Consider the following 22,843-nt stretch of genomic DNA (forward strand, 5'->3'; position numbering starts at 1 on the left):
GAGGCAGGCTCAGACGGTGTTAGGCCCAGTATGGATTGCACGTGATTGCACAAAGGTTAGAAAGGGTACCGTATCCCCAGAAAACATGTATGGATAGCGTACACATTCAAAATATATGTCTATACATCAGGAGGCAGGCTCAGACGGTGTTAGGCCCAGTATGGATTGCACGTGATTGCAAAAAGGTTAGAAAGGGTACCGTATCCCCGGATAACATGTATGGATAGCATAGTGTACACATTCAAAATATATGTCTATACATCAGGAGGCAGGCTCAGACGGTGTTAGGCCCAGTATGGATTGCACGTGATTGCACAAAGGTTAGAAAGGGTACCGTATCCCCGGATAACATGTATGGATAGCGTACACATTCAAAATATATGTCTATACATCAGGAGGCAGGCTCAGACGGTGTTAGGCCCAGTATGGATTGCGCGTGATTGCACAAAGGTTAGAAAGGGTACCGTATCCCCGGATAACATGTATGGATAGCGTACACATTCAAAATATATGTCTATACATCAGGAGGCAGGCTCAGACGGTGTTAGGCCCAGTATGAATTGCACGTGATTGCACAAAGGTTAGAAAGGGTACCGTATACCCGGATAACATGTATGGATAGCGTACACATTCAAAATATATGTCTATACATCAGGAGGCAGGCTCAGACGGTGTTAGGCCCAGTATGGATTGCACGTGGTTGCACAAAGGTTAGAAAGGGTACAGTATCCCCGGATAACATGTATGGATAGCGTACGCATTCAAAATATATGTCTATACATCAGGAGGCAGGCTCAGACGGTGTTAGGCCCAGTATGGATTGCACGTGATTGCACAAAGGTGAGAAAGGGTACCGTATCCCCGGATAACATGTATGGATAGCGTACACATTCAAAATATATGTTTATACATCAGGAGGCAGGCTCAGACGGTGTTAGGCCCAGTATGGTTTGCACGTGATTGCACAAAGGTTAGAAAGGGTACCGTATCCCCGGATAACATGTATGGATAGCGTACACATTCAAAATATATGTCTATACATCAGGAGGCAGGCTCAGGCGGTGTTAGGCCCAGTATGGATTGCACGTGATTGCACAAAGGTTAGAAAGGGTACCGTATCCCCGGATAACATGTATGGATAGCGTACACATTCAAAATATATGTCTATACATCAGGAGGCAGGCTCAAACGGTGTCAGGCACAGTATGGATTTAACGGCCCAGACTACACAGCGGAGGAGCAGGGAGAGGTAAAGATTGCAAATGCTGGGGCCCTGCCCAAGCAAGGGGGGCCCACTCGTGGGCGTCGGTACTGGCACTGGGCCCCTCATAGTACCGCGGTGTGTCTGACGGCGGGTGTGCACCACCACCGTCAGAGACACTTGATTGCACTATGAGGGACCCTGTGCCAGTGCCCGCGCCCAAGAGTCGGCCTACCCACCTGTCCAGGGCAACGGCACTCGCACGGTGTCGTGCGCTAGGTGGTGACCCCGGCCATGGGGGGGGAGGCAGCACAGTTAGGGAGTTTTAGAAAGTGGCATATGTTGATGTTGGACATTCAGCTGATGCAAAAGGTGAAATAGGTCAAGTCCCAGGAAGAGGTGGACCAAAGCAAGCCATTTTTCTGTCACCCTATGTGTCATCAGGGGAAGGTGGGACAAAATCCTAGGAAAACCATGCGTGGTTCATTTTAATGAAGGTTAGATCATCCACATTTTGGGTTGACAGACGGGTCCTTTTTTCTGTCAGGATTGATCCAGCTGCACTGAAGACTCTTTCCGATAGCACACTTGCAGCTGGGCAAGCGAGCTCCTGTAAGGCATATTGTGCCAATTCAGGCCAGGTGTCCAGTTTAGCGGCCCAATAGTCAAAGGGGAATGACCTGTGTGGGAGAACATCGATATGGGAGGAAAAGTAGTTTGTAACCATAGTTGACAACTGCTGTCTCCTGTCACTTTCCATCGATGCAGTATTACCAGTTGTTTGAGCGGTACTTGAAAAATCAGTCCACAACATTGTCATGAAACCCCTGTCTCCAACGCCACTTCTGCTGTGTGCACCACGAACACCTCTGCCAAGCTGCCCCCGGCCCGTACGGCTCGTGTGAGAACCATCACCGCTGCTGTGTGCTGGGAATGCCTCAAGCAACCGATTTACCAGAGTTGCTTGTTTATTAGCCAATATTAGGTCAAGGTTCTCCTGTGGCATGATGTTTTGTAATTTGCCTTTATAGCATGGATCCAGGATGCTGGCCAACCAGTAGTCGTCATCGTTCATCATTTTGGCAATGCGGGGGTCCCTTTTTAGGATCAGCAAGGCATAATCTGACATGTGGGCCAATGTTCCCGGTGTCAATGATGCACTGCGAGTGCTGGTTGGAGGAGCACTTTCTGGCAAATCCACATCCCTCCAGTCACGCACAAACCCTGTACCAGACCTTGCCACGCCAACATTTTCACTTGCCCCACGAGATGCATCCTCCTCCCCTAAGTAATCATCCCCATCATCCTCCTCCTCCTCCTCCTCTTCTTCCTCCACCTCGTCCAGGAGAGGTCCCTGAGCAGACAATGGCTGAATGTCATCAAGGATTCCCTCCTCCTCTTCCTCCTCATCAACATTGGCTGCAGAAGTCTGCTCCTTAAGGTGCGTCAAAGTTTGCATGAGCAGACGCATAAGTGGGATGCTCATGCTTAGGATGGCGTCATCTGCGCTTACCAGCCGTGTGCATTCCTCAAAATACTGAAGGACTTTACAGAGGTCTTTCAGCTTCGACCACTGCACACCTGTCAACTCCATGTCTGCTCTCAAAGTGCCTGGCCGTGTATCCTCCCACAAATGCATTATGGCCTGCCTCTGCTCGCACAGCCGCTCCACCATGTGCAGGGTGGAGTTCCACCTTGTTGCAATGTCGATAATGAGGCGGTGGTTGGGAAGGTGGAGCAATCGCTGCAGCTTCTGCATACGAACGGAGTGTACAGGCGAACCGGCGGATGTGCGCGCACAGTCTTCGCACCTTCTGGAGCAGGGCTGTTAACTCCGGATAATTTTTGAGGAAGCACTGCACCACCAGGTTCAAGGTGTGAGCCAAGCAAGGTATGTGGCTGAGTTTTGAAAGGGCTATGGCTGCCACAAAATTACGGCCGTTATCACTAACTACCTTGCCTGCCTCAAGATGTACACTGCCCAGCCATGACTCAGTTTGTCGCTTCAAGTACTCGGCCAGCACCTCGGCGGTGTGTCTGTCGCCCAAACACATCATCTGCAACACAGCCTGCTGACGTTTTCCACTAGCTGTTCGATAGGGGGACACCTCGTGTGCAACAGTGGCAGCTGCAGATGGAGTGCTCGTACGACTGCGCTCTGTGGACGAGCTTTCGCTTCTGGAGGAGGAGGAGGAGTACGAGGAGGGTCGAACGCCTACAGCCAACTGTTTCCTATACCGTGGGCTAGGCAGCACTGTCCCACCACCGCTGTCCCCTGTGGACCCTGCATCCACCACATTAACCCAGTGCGCAGTGATGGACACGTAACGGCCCTGGCCATGCCGACTGGACCATGCATCAGTTGTGAGGTGCACCTTTCCGCTCACTGACTGCTTGAGTGCATGGACAATGCGGTCTTTCACATGATGGTGGAGGGCTGGGATGGCTTTGCGAGAGAATAAGTGGCGACTGGGTAGGTCATAGCGTGGTACTGCATAGGCCATGAGTTCGCGGAAAGTTGCCCTTTCCACCAACCGAAAGGGCATCATCTCAAACGAGATTAGTTTGGCAATGTGGGCGTTCAAACCCAGTGTACGCGGATGAGAGACTGAGTACTTTCTTGACCTACTCATAGTGTCTGGGAGGGTGAGCTGGACTTGAGAGCTGCATATGGTGGAAGTAGCGGTGGACAGGGCGGACTGAGAGAGGGTTGATGATGGTGATGGAGTTGGTGTTCTTTCTGATGGCCTAGAATCAGTCTTTCGTTGATATAACAGTGGGATTCCCTGACTGCTGTGGCCTTGCAACGACACCTCAACATTTGCTGTTGTGCTAACCGGTGGGCTTACAGTGGGGGAAACAATGTAGCGTTGCTGACTACCTTCGTTGTGATCAGTTGCACATGTGGCACTTGAGGTTTGGTGTTGTGTCCACGCTTGCAAGTGCATGCTGGTTAAATGTCTAAGCATGCAACTGGTATTCAAATTTTTCAGATTTTTCCCTCGGCTATAGGTCTTTGCGCACTTCTTACAGATAACCTTGGCCTGATCATGAGGATTTTGTTCAAAAAAGTGCCACACTGCACTCTTCCTACTTTGGCAGACATTTTGCGGCCTAGCACGCTGTGATCTTTTGACCCTCTGGACAAGCTGTCCAGCAAATCTTTTGATTTTTGGAACCTGTCTTTGGAGTGCTCCGGGCCTGCCAGATAACAGCTGTTGCGATGTCGATGTCTGCTGTGGATGCTCCTCATCTGAGCTATTGTAAGCAGCACCCTCTTCCCCCAATGGATGCCAATCTGGGTCAACAACTGGGTCATCCATCACCTCCTCTTCAATGTCATGTGCACCTTCCTCTGTGTCACCATGTATGGTGGTATAGTGTGCGGGAAGGGGCACCTGAGTCTCATCAGGGTCAGAATCTGGCTCTGTACACTGCGAGGACAATGTAGTGCTCTGAGTGAATGTACCAGCAGAATCATCCATCAGCGGCTGTGCATCAGTGCACTCCATGTCAGATTCATCTTGGCCTGGGTAATTCACCATTTGACTTGATAATACAGGCATGGTATGTGAAAACAGCTCCATGGAGTAATCAGTAGTATGGCCTGCGTCATCCTTCAATCTTGGTTGGGGTGAAGGACACAAGGAAAGGTGTGGTTCATGAACATGAGCCTCCAATGACGACTCAGTGCTTTTACTTTTTACAACTGAAGAAGAGGAGGCGATAGAGCTGGAGGCTGAGTCAGCAATGTAAGACAAAATTTTTTCCTGAAGCTCTAGCTTTAAAAGCGGTTTGCCAACTCTTAGAAAACTAAGCCTTCGAGGCCTTGTGGAGCCAGACGATGATGTAGGCTCAACACCTCCTGCATTCGGTCCTATTTTGCTCTTGCCACTACCATCAGATCCACCACCAACACCATCATTACCAGCTGCCAACCCCCGCCCAATTCCACGGCCTCTTCCACCAGCCTTCCTCATTTTTGGTAGAAATGTAGACAAAATCCAACAAACTATATAGTAATGTAAAACAAGGTACAAGGTGTCTATAGGACAGGGGAGATTTTGAATTTCTGCTCACACTAGTGGACACTGGATACTTTTGGATTGTGTGAGGCCCACTGAATATCTGAGCGCTATGTCACAGGCTCGATGGCACAGCTGTGACCAAAGTGACTAGAGGATAAGTGAGATTTTGAATTTCTGCAGACACTGGACACTTTTGGATTGTGTGAGGCCCACTGAATATCTGAGCGCTATGTCACAGGCTCGATGGCACAGCTGTGACCAAAGTGACTAGAGGATAAGGGAGATTTTGAATTTCTGCAGACACTGGACACTTTTGGATTGTTTGAGGCCCACTGAATATCTGAGCGCTATGTCACAGGCTCGATGGCACAGCTGTGACCAAAGTGACTAGAGGATAAGGGAGATTGTGAATTTCTGCAGACACTTGTGGACACTGGACACTTTTGGATTGTGTGAGGCCCACTGAATATCTGAGCGCTATGTCACAGGCTCGATGGCACAGCTGTGACCAAAGTGACTAGAGGATAAGTGAGATTTTGAATTTCTGCAGACACTGGACACTTTTGGATTGTGTGAGGCCCACTGAATATCTGAGCGCTATGTCACAGGCTTGATGGCACATCTGTGACCAAAGTGACTAGAGGATAAGGGAGATTTTGAATTTCTGCAGACACTTGTGGACACTGGACACTTTTGGATTGTGTGAGGCCCACTGAATATCTGAGCGCTATGTCACAGGCTCGATGGCACAGCTGTGACCAAAGTGACTAGAGGATAAGTGAGATTTTGAATTTCTGCAGACACTGGACACTTTTGGATTGTGTGAGGCCCACTGAATATATGAGCGCTATGTCACAGGCTCGATGGCACAGCTGTGACCAAAGTGACTAGAGGATAAGGGAGATTTTGAATTTTTGCAGACACTTGTGGACACTGGACACTTTTGGATTGTGTGAGGCCCACTGAATTTCTGAGCGCTATGTCACAGGCTCGATGGCACAGCTGTGACCAAAGTGACTAGAGGATAAGTGAGATTTTGAATTTCTGCAGACACTGGACACTTTTGGATTGTGTGAGGCCCACTGAATATCTGAGCGCTATGTCACAGGCTCGATGGCACAGCTGTGACCAAAGTGACTAGAGGATAAGGGAGATTTTGAATTTCTGCAGACACTGGACACTTTTGGATTGTTTGAGGCCCACTGAATATCTGAGCGCTATGTCACAGGCTCGATGGCACAGCTGTGACCAAAGTGACTAGAGGATATGGGAGATTTTGAATTTCTGCAGACACTTGTGGACACTGGACACTTTTGGATTGTGTGAGGCCCACTGAATATCTGAGCGCTATGTCACAGGCTCGATGGCACAGCTGTGACCAAAGTGACTAGAGGATAAGTGAGATTTTGAATTTCTGCAGACACTGGACACTTTTGGATTGTGTGAGGCCCACTGAATATCTGAGCGCTATGTCACTGGTTTGATGGCACAGCTGTGACCAAAGTGACTAGAGGATAAGGGAGATTTGGAATTTCTGCAGACACTTGTGGACACTGGACACTTTTGAATTGTGTTAGGCCCACTGAATATCTGAGCGCTATGTCACAGGCTCGATGGCACAGCTGTGACCAAAGTGACTAGAGGATAAGTGAGATTTTGAATTTCTGCAGACACTGGACACTTTTGGATTGTGTGAGGCCCACTGAATATATGAGCGCTATGTCACAGGCTCGATGGCACAGCTGTGACCAAAGTGACTAGAGGATAAGGGAGATTTTGAATTTCTGCAGACACTGGACACTTTTGGATTGTGTGAGGCCCACTGAATATCTGAGCGCTATGTCACAGGCTCGATGGCACAGCTGTGACCAAAGTGACTAGAGGATAAGGGAGATTTTGAATTTCTGCAGACACTTGTGGACACTGGACACTTTTGGATTGTGTGAGGCCCACTGAATTTCTGAGCGCTATGTCACAGGCTCGATGGCACAGCTGTGACCAAAGTGACTAGAGGATAAGTGAGATTTTGAATTTCTGCAGACACTGGACACTTTTGGATTGTGTGAGGCCCACTGAATATCTGAGCGCTATGTCACAGGCTCGATGGCACAGCTGTGACCAAAGTGACTAGAGGATAAGGGAGATTTTGAATTTCTGCAGACACTTGTGGACACTGGACACTTTTGGATTGTGTGAGGGCCACTGAATATCTGAGCGCTATGTCACAGGCTCGATGGCACAGCTGTGACCAAAGTGACTAGAGGATAAGTGAGATTTTGAATTTCTGCAGACACTTGTGGACACTGGACACTTTTGGATTGTGTGAGGCCCAATGAATATCTGAGCGCTATGTCACAGGCTCGATGGCACAGCTGTGACCAAAGTGACTAGAGGATAAGTGAGATTTTGAATTTCTGCAGACACTGGACACTTTTGGATTGTGTGAGGCCCACTGAATTTCTGAGCGCTATGTCACAGGCTCGATGGCACAGCTGTGACCAAAGTGACTAGAGGATAAGTGAGATTTTGAATTTCTGCAGACACTGGACACTTTTGGATTGTGTGAGGCCCACTGAATATCTGAGCGCTATGTCACAGGCTCGATGGCACAGCTGTGACCAAAGTGACTAGAGGATAAGGGAGATTTTGAATTTCTGCAGACACTTGTGGACACTGGACACTTTTGGATTGTGTGAGGGCCACTGAATATCTGAGCGCTATGTCACAGGCTCGATGGCACAGCTGTGACCAAAGTGACTAGAGGATAAGTGAGATTTTGAATTTCTGCAGACACTGGACACTTTTGGATTGTGTGAGGCCCACTGAATATCTTAGCGCTTTGTCACAGGCTCGATGGCACAGCTGTGACCAAAGTGACTAGAGGATAAGTGAGATTTTGAATTTCTGCAGACACTGGACACTTTTGGATTGTGTGAGGCCCACTGAATATCTTAGCGCTTTGTCACAGGCTCGATGGCACAGCTGTGACCAAAGTGACTAGAGGATAAGTGAGATTTTGAATTTCTGCAGACACTGGACACTTTTGGATTGTGTGAGGCCCACTGAATATCTGAGCGCTATGTCACAGGCTCGATGGCACAGCTGTGACCAAAGTGACTAGAGGATAAGGGAGGTTTTGAATTTCTGCAGACACTGGACACTTTTGGATTGTGTGAGGCCCACTGAATATCTGAGCGCTATGTCACAGGCTCGATGGCACAGCTGTGACCAAAGTGACTAGAGGATAAGTGAGATTTTGAATTTCTGCAGACACTGGACACTTTTGGATTGTGTGAGGCCCACTGAATATCTGAGCGCTATGTCACAGGCTCGATGGCACAGCTGTGACCAAAGTGACTAGAGGATAAGGGAGATTTTGAATTTCTGCAGACACTTGTGGACACTGGACACTTTTGGATTGTGTGAGGCCCACTGAATATCACAGCGCTATGTCACAGACAGAAATTGGCTAGTGTATCACAAACTACAAGGTGTATGTAGAATTGGGCAGAGTAGGAATCTCCCTAGAGTGCAGGTCTGTAAGAACGGAACATGTCCTCGACTTATTCTCACAGAGTGACACAGATAGCTTCACTGTGGCTGTGATAACAGCCGTTACACGGTACTGTGTGAGGAGCGTACACCGCTGTATGGTGTGAAAAAATCCACGCTCAGTACCTCAGCAGGGCAAAAAAAAAAAATTGGGATTGCTTTTAAAAAAGCAGTTTGCAGCTCAGTACCTCAGCAGGACAAAAAAAAAAATTGGGATTGCTTTTAAAAAAGCAGTTTGCAGAGCAGTGGGTAAACAGCAATGCAGCTGTCAGGAAGCCTTAGAAGGCAGCCCAACAACCAACACCACTGATACACCACAATATAGCCTCCCCTTGCACTGCACACACAGTGACTGGTGTGTTGTACAGGCACAATCGCTAGCAGCAGAAGCAGTTTTTATTTTCTTCTTCCCTGCCTAACGCTCTCCCTACAGAATCAGCAGCAACCTCTCCCTATGCTAAGATCGGCAGAAGTAAGATGGCGGTCGGCGTGCACGCCCTTTTATACCCCCTGTGACGCCCACCAAAGCAAGCCAATCACTTGCATGCCCTTCTGAAAGATGGTGGTGACCCGTGCCTATGTCATCACGTTGCCCACAGTGTCCGTGGATCCTGATTGGCTGAAAAAGAGCGCAAAACAAACTTTTGAAACGCGACTTTGGCGCGCAAGTCGCCGACCTCGTGGCCGACCTCATCCTAGGGTTGGGTTTTGTTTCATGAAACCCGACTTTGCCAAAAGTCGGCAACTTTTGAAATTTTTCGACCCGTTTCGCTCAACTCTAGTAATAACTTATAAGTCTTATTATGGGCAAATAAATAACAATAAATCTTTTTTTTATTTTAATCAATGTTTAAACTGCAGTAGTTCTTGTTAATTATTTGTTCCAAGTAGTTGTAATTTATAATAAGTCGGAAGAACAATCCAGACTCTCATGTATCACACAACATTCTACCTGGTCTAACCTTGGCCTCAAAAATATGAATTCACCTATGTGCTACCTCCCTCCCCCTTGTGCAATTTAAATCTTCACCCAGTTTTCATTCCCCAAATTCAGAGTTGTCTGTAGTGACCACCAATCGGTGCCGAGGTAGGCGTGGAAACGGGAACGCTAATCCCCGCCTTGTCTTGCTTCTGAGTCGCTAACGAGGTCGCTAGGCTAGGTGTCAAACGTGACGATACAAGCGACTCAGTTGGACATGAGCGACCAAAGAAATGTCCAGACATTTCGGGCACGATCAGCGATACCCGGCAGGGGGGCTGGTCGCTGGTCACTGTGACACACAGCGATCTCGCTGGTAAGATCGCTATAACGTCACAGTTCTAGTGACTCAGCAGCAATCTCACTAGCGATCTCGCTTAGTGTGACAGAGCCTTAAATCAAAAATGTATTGTGATCCTAGACTTAGATGTAAATACTTATGTCCCCCCAAAAATTGAGAAAAATATTCAAGGTGTGATACCTTTATTGGCTAACCAGAGAAATTATATTTGCAAGCAAGCTTTCAGGGCTCAAAAGGCCCCTTCATCAGGCTAGATTACAAGTGAATCCAGACCCAGACCACGTACAGCCGCTTCGGTCGCCGCCCCTATCCAGAATGAATGAGAAGCAAAGCGGGAGTCATCCAATCCCAAATACTGAATGGATTTTTTAAAAACTGCGCCAAATTGATACCGAGACAAACTGCCCCCGTCTGCGTGGCACAACAAAGAACCGCTCAAACTGGGGCGAAGTTCCCAAAAACTCCGCAAACACTGAACGGGACACATTAAGGAACCCGACACGCCACCCAGCACCACTCGGCGGCCTCTCCCGGACTGGTCCATTTTGGACCGCCGCAGCCAAAATTCCACACCCCGTGAAGTCAATACCACATCCCTGGCAAATAAGCCACCCATCGACTTTTTGTTAGGAGACACAAGCTCCCCCACTCGCAAAGCCCCAAAAAATGCGAACGAGAAAGCCAGGCGAAACAACAAAACTTCGTATCGGACCGAACAAACCGACTCCAGAACACGTCCTAATTGCTCCAATAAATTGAACGACACCGGCCGTCTTAAATCGCCCCCACCTCTGAAACGGCAAAAACCTTTTACCGCCTGCTTGACCAAAATGACTTTGTCAAGTCCCTGCTCCCGCGCAACTGAAAACCAAAAGACAAACCCGCTAATAAGCGCGTTACCTTTGCACGAGACCATCCCTCACTCGCACCTCGCCCTAACCAAGCCAACAACAATCCCCCCCCTGGTCAAGCCCAAGGACCTCCTCCCACATCCGCCACACTGTCCGATACGCCTCCCAAGTTTTTGGTGCCAGAGATGATTCAATCAGCGCCTCCGCGGCTATTAAGCCACCCTTCACAGTTCCTCCGGACAGGTTAGACCCTCGATCTCTGCCTCCGGAGCCAAAGAACGAAAACGATCCCACTGCGAGAGTCAGCTATCTCATTCTTGACACCAGGAACGTGCTTCGCGGTCACATGGGCATTCAAAGACAAACACAATAGCACCAATTGCTGTAATACTCGAACAACTAGAGGGGACGATGCGATAAAGCCATTAATCGCGCTCACAACGCCCATGTTATCACAATTAAAACGCACCTGCCGGTTCTTGAAATCCTGCCCCCACAAATGAACCGCCACCAGTATTGGAAAAATCTCCAACAACATAATGTTACGCACCAGACCACCAGAGACCCAATTTTCAGGCCATTGAACCGCACACCATTGTCCTCTGAAATAGGCACCAAAACCTATCCCGCCAGCCGCGTCCGTAAACAAATCCAATGCATCGTTACCAACCACCTCATCCATTACCAACGAGTGACCGTTGTACTTCTCCAAAAAAGACTCCCAGATCGCCAAATCAGCCCTGAGCTCCGACGACAATCTAACAAAATGGTAGGGGGCCCGAATCCCCGCAGTAGCGCTAGCCAGCCTACGCGAAAAGACTTGCCCCATCGGCATAACACGACAAGCTAAGTTCAACTTCCCTAACAGCGACTGAAGATCGCGTAACGATAATTTTCTCAAGCGACGTGCTCGCACCACTTCAAACCGCAAATCCGCCAGCTTGTCTTTGGGCAACCTGAACTCCCACTCAACTGTATCGATGACGATCCCCAGAAAACACAGACATGTGCTAGGGCCCTCCGTTTTACCGGGCGCCAACGGGACACCGAAACGCTCCACCACCCACTCAATGGCTTTCAAAATCCTAAAACAACGCTAAGAATCCGCCGGACCAACACACAAAAAGTCGTCCAAATAATGAATAACCGAATCGAAACCGGAAACGTCACGCACGACCCACTCAAGAAAAGAACTAAACGCCTTGAAATACGCGCATGACAACGAACAACCCATAGGTAAACACCTATCCACAAAAAACCTGCCTTCCCAAAAACATCTCAGCAGCTTCGCGCTCTCAGGGTGAACCGGTAACAGACGAAAAGCGGATTCGACATCTGTTTTCGCCAAAAGGGCCCCACGACCACATTTCCGCACCCACCGAGCCGCCTCGTCAAATGAAGAGTATACCACCGAACAAATCTCCGGATCAATACCGTCATTAACCGACCTCCCCCGTGGGCAAGACAAATGTTGAATAAGCCGAAACTTATTTGGCTCCTTCTTCGGAACCATCCCCAAAGGGGAAACCACCAAGTCTGGAAAAGGAGGAGAAACGAATTTTTTAAAACTAACGGAATCTCAAACGGAGGACCCGGTATACAAAAACCATCCCTAAAACCTGCGTACAGCAACCCCGCTTTTTCCCTATCCGGGTACCTATTTAGATAGGGAACCATTCTTTCCAGATTCACCGGAGTCTCCCCCTTGTGAATTACCACCCCTGGTTCTGGGCTTCCCTTTCTTAAAACACTTTGACGCTCCATGTGAGGCGCCATTACAGTTAGAGCAGAGGTGTTTGAATTTACAACTGGCCCCGAACTTACACTGGCTGTCATTAAACTGCCAACACACCCCCGCCTTGTGCGTTCCTGCTTGCCCTTGACTTCCGCTACCCGAAGAACCGGCGCAACTCTGGATGGTGCTTCCAGCCCCCCCATGAAAGGAGCTCCCAAACTTATTTTGAGCAATCACCCGCATCCACAATCCAATATCTTTCTGGTCCCAGCGAATAGCCGGACGCACAGCCTTCCTCTGACGGAATTTCTCATCATACCTCAGCCACGCCTGGCTGCCATACACTCTGTAAGCCTCCCCTATCGCATCCAGGTAACAAAACAGCGCTGAACAATTGTCAGGGGCCTTTTCCCCAATAACGCTTGCCAAAATGGCAAAAGCTTGTTGCCAATTCACAAACGTCTGAGGAATCAGACGCCAACTGCGCTTTTCTTATTCCTCTTTCTTGCTGTCCTCTTTCTTGCTTTTATCTAAATTAAACTTCTCAAGAGACAGCAGCGAAAATATTTTGACATATTCATCCTTCCAAATCTGCTCCTTCACCTCTTTTTTTAAGTGAGCACCCAATGAACCTTCAAAGCAAACGCACATCTCGCCATGTGCCCGATCATCCAAATGCACACGACACTTGTTCTCCTTCTCAGTTTGCACCGACATGGACACCGCCTCGCCAGAGCGGGGGCCCGTCTCCGACCCGCTCTGGCCGGACGACCCCCCAACCTGCGCCCCGACCCAAGCTGCTACAGGCGACGACCCGCCCAAGCCCTGCTCTAAGCGTGACAGCAAATTACGCACGTCCGCAAGCATACCACACACCCCCCCAGCCGAACCTGGGCTGCTCAACCCTGCCCCCACCCCGACACTACTAGCTTCAGCTAAGGGCCCTCTTTCTACCATCGATGATGACCCAAACGGATGACACACTGGGGACACGGAAGCATACTCACCAGGCTGCAAGGGGGCTGTGTGCCCTCCAGCCGGAAAGCCAGGATCCCTCGAAGCCTCCAGACCCTCACAACTCCCGGTGGCGGACTCGCCGGCGCGTTGCTGACCCTCGAAGCTCCCAGCAGGGAGGCACGGGGTGGGAGGCCTGAGCCCCTGGACCGACCCAGGCTGCGGCACCCCGAAACCAGATGACGTCTGGCTCCCCCTGCCGCAGGCTCCTGCCTGTGTGCCGTGCTGTCGCCGCTGGTCGTCCTGGGCCCCCCACTGTAACTGGGAGCCCGACAGTGTCCTTCTTCCTCCTCTTCTCGCAGCAGGCGCTGACCCCGCCGTGCTGCCCATCACATCTGCCGCGGTGGATCTGAGAGCCCCGGTCACCATTTCCAGGGCAGGCGCAGCCGCGGGCCCAGCGCTGCGGCGCCCCACCGCCAAATCTGATGCCCCCATACCGCTGGGGGACACTGTAACAGGCCCTGCCACCCGGCAGGCTGCCACGCTGCTGGCGGCTAACATCAAAGTGGCAGGGGAGGCAGGCCGCGCGGCCTGCAGATCACCACCGCGGCCCCCCGAAGCTCCAGGAGAGACATGCTGCCTGGCGCGTGCTGGCTCCACCCCCCTCCTAGACCGAGGCGGAGGCCCAGACACCGCCGCAGGGCCTCACCGCACCCGTGGATTCCTCCCAGGTCGCGACGCGCTGGAAGTGGAAGTGCCCTTCGCGCAACCTGGAGGGTCCCGGGAGGGGCTCCTGCGGCGACGCGAGGCCCGGGGAGCGGTGTCAGATGAGAGCCGTTCCGGAGGCCTCACCCGACGAGCTCTGCGCTCCCTCACCTCAGCCTGCCCGGAGGCTCCAGGAAGCAGGCTGGCGACTTGACTCTCCAGCCACCCAGGCGGCTGCAACAGCACTGCGGCCCGCAGCCGGTTCAAAGCTTCCTCCACTCCAGCCATCCCGGTGAGTATCGCTGACTGCGTTGCTGCTGTGGAAGCGGGAACAGAGGGCTGGCACACCCCTGCCCCTCAGTTAAATACCCTTTGGCTCCCCCTCCCTGCTAGCAGCTCCCCCCACTAAACCCTCCACCCCCTGTCATGATGGCCTCTGCCCACGCCTCCTATGGGGGTTGGGAGGCTCACTCCGGCCATTCTCTTAAGGTAACTGTAAGATTTAGGTGTCGTAGATGATGACTTAAACAGATACTGTCCAGTAAGTGTGTAGACTGGTTGCAGCTGGGTAATGTCATAAATTGGTTTCAGCTTGAGATAGGAAGGCTTTAGCTTGAGGCTGCAGTGGCCATTATTAAGTAGTTTGCACCTGAAATAAGCAGATTTTAGCTTGGGGCTGCACTGGCCGTCATATGGTGGTTCCCACTTGGGGGGTCCTGTGAGGAAAGAACGGGCAATGTAGGTGGCACTCCAGCGCCCGGCCTAGGAGTAGATGGGAGGCTGAAACTACTTAATAACGGCCACTGCAGCCCCAAGCTAAAGCCTTCCTATCTCAAGCTGAAACCAATTTATGACATTACCCAGCTGCGACCAGTCTACACACTTACTGGACAGTATCTGTTTAAGTCTTCTTCTATGACACCTAAATCTCACAGTTACTTTAAGGGGATACATATCCTTTCCAAGTGCCCTGGGTCCGCTACTAATTCTATTAAGTGTACCCCATGAATAAGATCCGGGAAGATCGAAACGTCGGGTATTCTGTTTGTATATTGTTCAAATTCTACTTGGGCACATCCTTTCTCTGTTGATGGATTGGACACATTCAATAAATATATGAATTTTTGCATACTATCAACGTGTTGAGTGCGGTGAATCATTCTTTTTTATATAAGTCAAAGCATGACAGAGACTAAACATGGCACAAAGGACAACACAAGACATGGCACAGGACAAGAGGTAGAATACAAGCACAGAGCGTGTGCAGAGACGCACGACAGGGCAAAGTGCACAGAATACAAGGAGCGACCCAGCAGACCAAGAAGCCATGCAGGGAAGCAACACAATAATCAGGCCCCGACCATAGGAAGGGGCGGTCTGATATAGGGCATTAGCACCTGCATTTCGGGTCAGGACCAGGAGGAGACTTCCGGTTCAGATCCTCCAGGATCATACAGAGGCCAGCTAGACCAGATTCTGCTGGACCATAGAGAGGGTCACATGATCAGGGAGTCCAGGACCATAGGAAGGATTGCTGGATCAGATTCTGCTGGACCATAGTGACGATCACAGCAGGTAGAGCAGAGACGGGCACGCACACAGCAACGGCATGCAGCCATGAGGTGAGGTGCGCAAGCACACTGCTCCAGGCATCTGGCAGCACAACAGTCACGAAGTGCATGTGCACACTGCTCCACAGATCTTGCAGCATAAGACATGAGAGACCTCCGTGGCGCTCGCAGGGACCCGGCACTGGGGGCAAAGCGGCATGACCGGCATGGCAGACATGACATATGGGCGCCACATAGCACTTCATACAGAATAATGAGCCCCATATATTGCTCCATACAGTATTATGGGCACCACTGTTATGAGTTCATTTTCCCCTTCACCATTGAGGTCTGATGAACTCCCTCTTCTGGTGAAGGAAGGTAGTCAAGCTGATTACCAAACACCTGAGCTGGTAGAGGATGACTGGGTGACGGGAATTGCTGACTGGATATAAGGCATCCGACGCCCTTCTGCCTCGCTGGTGATTTCTCTGAGGGACAATTTCTTTGGACCTTGATTGAGGCAGCTTATCCACAATCCGGACTCTGAAGATCTGAGGTTGCAGGTTGTAATAATCACCTACGCAGGTTATTTCATGAGGTTGTGGGTTGTAATAATCACCAATGCAGCTAACAATGTAACTATTTTTTATTCCTTACATCTATGGTCTTACAGCAACTCGGGAAAGATGACCAAAATACAATGCCCCTAGTCCACAAGATCCCAACCCAGGGTCTGGAGTTTCCCTACCCCCATACCAGAAGATACTCACTGTCTCCCACTGGCCCCCAGATTTTGTATCTTCTGCCAGTACAGTCTGTAGCCACAGTCCATGCTCCTCCAGATGATGGATACCACGATCATAACACGTGCATCTAGCTCAAGCCTTCAATAACATATAGCGCAGTTCCAGCAGGTACACAGGATGGTACAAATGACAAAGTCTCACCCTACCAATGGCTCGCTGCAGATTGAATCTCTGCATCTTTGGGTCTTCCAATGCAAATTACCTCAGTCAGTAGCACCACACTTTTGGTGGGCACTCACAGAGAGGTGGTAGCGGCAAGGTTAGGAGGCTGACCGAACACAGTGAGGTATGTCTCCAGGGGTCCCGATTGGCCCAACCTGGGTTCTCCAAGTGTCTTTAAGGGTCCTGTGATGGGCAGTGGAGCATATCTGTCAAAAAATAGACACAACAGCACTCTGTAAGGGTCAAGATATATGCAAACACTGAATACATGAGATTTAGACTACATTGTTTCTGAATAAAATGTACTTACAAAAAATGAAGGTTCTTAGTGCATAAACTAGCCAATTCATGTATGCCCATAAATCATGGCAAGGTGACCTCCTTCTGATAGGTCCTATCCTCATGTTTTCAGTGTTTCCATATATCTTGGCCCTTATAGAGTGCTGTTGTGTCCATTTTTTGCATGTTATGCAGTCATTTTTCTTAACATTTTTTCCAGTTAAATCCATTGTAAGTGCAGTTTTGCATGTTTTATTGTCAGTCGTGGCATAATACTCTGGCAATATTGTTCTCAGCACCAACCTCGGATTCAGAGATGATTCCGAGGGTCTTTGCCATGCTGTTCCAATGCCATTTCAGCTCTGTTGACATTTTTTTCAGCAATTTTTAGACCCCCTTCAGACCTCCAGGAGGGGGCTGCTGGAAAAATGCTATAGCTTCCCATTGACTTCCATTATACTCATTATTCAGGTTGAGCACCCGAGCATTACGATTTGCTCAGCTCAAATATTGAGTGCCTGATCATTTTAGTGCTCACTAATGATGAGCGAGCTCTAAAATGCTCGGGTGCTCGTTGCTCGAGTCGAGCAAATTGGAATGCTTGGGAGCTCGACCCAAGCATCGAGCCCAATATAAGTCTATAGGAAACTCAAGCTTTATTGAGGTCTTTGGAGGGTCTAAAAACTGCATAAATCTATGGGAAAAGTACTCAAATGATATGGAAACAGCATTGGGAAGACTCATGGAAGCATTTCTGACTCCCAGGTCACTGCGGTGAACAATGTTGCGTTTTGAAATTTAGCAGATAATATGTGTGTGTCTACGGCTGTCTGCATGTCAGGGTGTCTATGTGTCTGTGTGTGCGGCAATGCTACCGCCGGTGCTGTTGGTCACAGCGCTGCGGGATCATGCGGGCAGATGTCAGCGTGATTCCGCAGCAGACTGTGACCTGCATTTGTGAAGAGGGCTTAGGCCGATGAGACTACTGCTCCCTTCTGGCTATGTCTGATGTCACTGATTACAGTGACAGCAGGTGCCGCTGATGGGAGAGTAGTATCATCTGTTGGCGCCTGGGCCGATGAGACTACTGCTCCCATCCGGCTGTGGCTGGTGTCACTGATAACAGTGACAAGAGGTGCCGCTGATGGGAGAGTAGAATCATCTACCGACACCTGTGCTCACTGTTAAAAAAAAAAAAGTAAAATTGCATACATATTTATTATTCACATAATACATACATATTGATGAATAATATATACATATTCACATAGAAATAAAAACATATTATACTCACCGCACACCAAATCCCCAACACCCTTGTCTCCTGGAAATAACGTAAAATAATAAACCAACATATACTCCCTGTCCACTGTAGTCCAAGGTAATCCAGATTGTCCCATGGCGATCTCACGTGTAGAACAGTCACATTGGGAGATGGGACTGCTCTACCCGACCAGCGATAAACTGACAGGAGATAATCGCCCTCGTGGTGTATCAGCTGATCGGTTCCATGCTGTCACTTACGGCACTGCTGCGTAGAAAAGTTCTCACACAGCGGGACTGCCGTAAAGTGAGAGCACTAGAGTGATGAACTCCGGTGAACTCTCACGGCTGCTCAGTGATACACTGTGGGAGATATTACTGGTAAGATAATATAAGATGCGCCATTTCTGGGGTGGCTGAGAGCTGATGTTTCCCAGGCTATTAATATCAGCCCACAGCTGTCTGCCTAGCCTTTGCTGGTTTGATTTTATAAAGGGACCCCATGTCAATTTTTTTCTGGGGTTCCCCTGTAAAATAGCTTTCCAGAATATTAACATAAGCCCTCAGTCGTCGGCTTTCCCTTTGCTGGTTATGAAAATTACGTGGGAACCAACACAAATTTTTTTAAAATGTTTTGAAAAATAAACAGATATTGCATTTCATGCAGATTTTGTGTGTGTGTGTGTGTGTGTATGTGTGTGTCTTTATTTAACTCTTTATGTACCATTTTATTGATGAAGGTATTTGGCTAACATCTGTTCATTACTAAATCTCGGGCTTGGTATTACATATATATACTGTATATGCAGTACATATATATAAATAAATTATATATATATATATATATATATAAATAGTCACTTATATTTGTTTTGTGTGTGTAAACATTATATTCGAACATGGTATGTAATGATATTATGGTCTTCAATGGAGAATGAAAAAGAAGAGGTTGAACAAGGAAATTACATCACATTTTTTTAAATAATATATATTTATTTAACTTACAAATCTGTATACAAATCCGCATGAATAACTGCATGAAAATCTGCATGAAAGCTGCACCAAAAACGCATCAAATCCACACAAAATTTCAACTGCGTTTACTGCCTAGAGAGGGAGAAACGGCGCAGAAATTTCCACAAGAAATTCTTTTAGCATTTTTGCAGCATTTTTCACCCATTGGCTTGAATGGGTGTTGAAAAAACGCTGCAAAAATGCAGGTATCATTACTTGCAGCCTTTTTGGTGCTGAAAAGTCATGGACAGCAATGAGTGAAAAATGCCGCAAAAACGCTGAAAGAAGTTTCATGCTCTATGTCCAAAAAAGCAGCAAAGCACAAAATCCTGATGACAATAAAACAATGTAACAATGTGTGTGTGGGGAGGAGGACTCCCAGACAGTGAATGAGCAGATACCCAGGCATCAGTGTTCCTGAGGGAACAATACTGAGAGGACAGTAAAAGGAAAGACTTGACTGGAGTTGTCAGGGAAACAGGGGGCGGGGCAAGCTTAAAAGGAGCAGGGGGCGCGCTGAAGTGGCAGTTGACAGAGAGCCGGACAACGGACAGGAAGCCGTCTGAAATTGAGAGGACCGAGGGAGCGGACAGTGTGCTTTGGAGAGACTGGGAGGGGTCTGGCCTCTGACACCCGGACTAGCCGGGTTACTCCCAGTTACACAAAAAAGTATTGTTTATCTTGTTGAGTCCCTGCGAGGACCGATTGTTTGTTACCCCGTTTTGCCCGCTCAGCCTAGCCCCAGTGGTTTCAATTTATAAAAGTTTATTATAAAAGTCATACCCTGTCTTGTGTCTCATCACTGCATCCTGAGAACCTGCTAGAACCCTACATGTGCATGCATGAGAGTTCTGAAATCTCATAGGCTTTGCTGGTACTGGTATGTTCACACTGGGCGTTTTTGCAGCAAAACATGATTTCTTGGCAGGAAAGAAGCAGCAGCAAAAAACACAGGTTTAGGTGCGTTTTTAGTGTGTTTTTCATTGCAGTTTTGTTGAGGTTTTGGTGCGTTTTTTTGGTGCGTTTTTTGGGCTAACTTGTGTCTCTTTGTGCATGCCAATAAAGTTGAGTTGCTGTCCATGACTTTTCATGACAAAAAAAACAATGTGTGTGCATGAGATTTCTGAAATCTCAGGCTTTGCTGGTACTGTAAAAAGCAGCTGAAAATTAGCGTAAAAAAGCAGTGAAAACACAGGTATTATTTGCAGAATTTTGCTGAAGAAAAGTCATGGACAGCAACTCAATTTTATTAGCATGCACAAAGAGCCACAAGTTAGCACAAAAAAAAGCACCAAAAAATTCACCAAAACCGCAATGAAAAACGCACCAAAAATGCACCTAAACCTACGTTTTTGCCGCAGCTTCTTTCCTGCCAAGAAATCAGGCTTTGCTGCAGAAAAAAATGCAGCAAAACCACCCTATGTAAACATGCCCTAAAAAGCAGCTGAAAATTATCATAAAAAAGCAGAAAAACGCAGGTATCATTATTTGAAGGCTTTTGCTGCAGAAAAGTAATGGACAGCAACTCAATTTTATTAGCATGCACAAAGAGACACAAGTTAGCCCAAAAAACCACACCAAAACTGCAATGAAAATTGTACCACAAAAAAACCCCAACAAAACCACTATGAAAAACGCACCAAAAATGCACCTAAACCTGCGCTTTTTTGTCACAGCTTCTTTCCTGCCAAGAAATCAGGTTTTGCTGCAGAAAAGAAAAATGCAGCAAAAATGCCCAGTGTGTACATACCCTTAACAGCAAACTGGTGTCAATAACTTCGCTATGTGAGCAAGTTGCGTATTTGCTTGTGGAAATTTCTGCGCGGTTTCTGTCTCTCTAGACAGCAAACACAGTTGAAGTTCCGCACCGATTTGATGCGGTTTTTCATGCATATTTGTATGCGGATTTGTAAGCTAAATAAAGATATATTATTTTAAAAAAAAGAATTGTGACGTAATTTCCTTGTTCAACCTCTTCTTTTTCATTCTCCATTGAAAACCATTATATCATTACATACATGTTCAAATATAATGTTTACACACACAAAATAAATATAAGTGATTATTATATATATCTATAATATAACGCTGTAAGCATCACTCTGTCCAAAGCCTTTATAGACTGCGCAAGCACGACACGCCTGCGCAGTCTGGCTCCAGACAGAGTGAGGCAGCCAGCGGTTAGGAGTGTGTATGGCGTCGGAGATGGCGGTACCGTACACACTGCATACCGTCATCTCCGACGCCATACTTACATACTTACCTGACCGGGAGGAGCGTTGCCGCGGCGCTTCTCTTCGACCAGAGACTGGGGCTGGAGTGCAGCCGGAATCGCGCACGCGCATAGCGCAATCCGGCGCCATTTTACTGAAGACACACTTGCAGTGTGTCTTCAGCAATATGGCGCCGGACAGCGCTATGGGCATACGCGATTCCGGCCGCACTCCTGCCCCGGCCTCCAGCAGAACAGTGCTGGAGCACAGGAAAGAAGGGTGAGTATAAATGTTTTGGGTTTTTTATGTACTTTTAATAGGAGTGAGGGGACCATGCAAACCACGATAGGGGAGGTGAGAGGACCATGCATACCAGGATAGGGGGGTCAGGGGGCCATGCATACCAGGATTGGGGGTGGGGGGGCCATGTATGCCAGGATTGGGGGATGAGGGGTACCATGCATACCAGGATAGGGGGGGAGAGGACCATGCATACCAGAATTGGAGGGTGAGGGGGCCATGCATACCAGGATAGGGCGGTGAGAGGACCATGCATACCAGGATTGGGGATGGGGGGCCATGCATACCAGGATTGGGGGATGGGGGGCCATGCATACAAGGATAAGGGGAGTGAGAGGACCATGCATACCAGGATTGGGGGGTGAGGGGGCCATGCATACGAGGATTGGAGGATAAGGGGTACCATGCATACTAGGATAGGGGGTGAGGAGACCATGCATAACAGGATTGGAGGGTGAGGGTACCATGCATACCAGGATTGGAGGGTGAGGAGACTATGTATACCAGGATAGGGGGTGAGGGGGCCATGCATACCAGGATTGGAGGGTGAGGGGGTCATGCATACCAGGATTGGAGGGTGAGGGGGCCATGCATACCAGGATAGGGAGTGAGAGGACGATACATACCAGGATTGGGGGATGTGGGGGCCATGCATACCAGGATAGGGGGGTGAGGGGACCATGCATACCAGGATTGGAGGGTGAGGGGGCCATGCATACCAAGATTGGAGGATGAGGGGTACCATGCATACCAGGATAGGGGGGGTGAGGAGACCATGCATACCAGGATTGGGGGGGATGAGAGGTACCATGCATACCAGGATTGGGGGATGAGGGGTACCATGCATACCAGGATTCGTGGATGAGGGGTACCATGCATACCAGGATAGGGGGTGAGGGGACCATGCATACCAGGATAGGGGGGTGAGAGGTCCATGCATACCAGGA

The sequence above is a fragment of the Dendrobates tinctorius genome, unplaced genomic scaffold, assembly GCF_039654945.1.
Source record: "Dendrobates tinctorius isolate UK_male_01 unplaced genomic scaffold, ASM3965494v1 ptg000034l, whole genome shotgun sequence".
Classification (NCBI taxonomy): domain Eukaryota; kingdom Metazoa; phylum Chordata; class Amphibia; order Anura; family Dendrobatidae; genus Dendrobates; species Dendrobates tinctorius.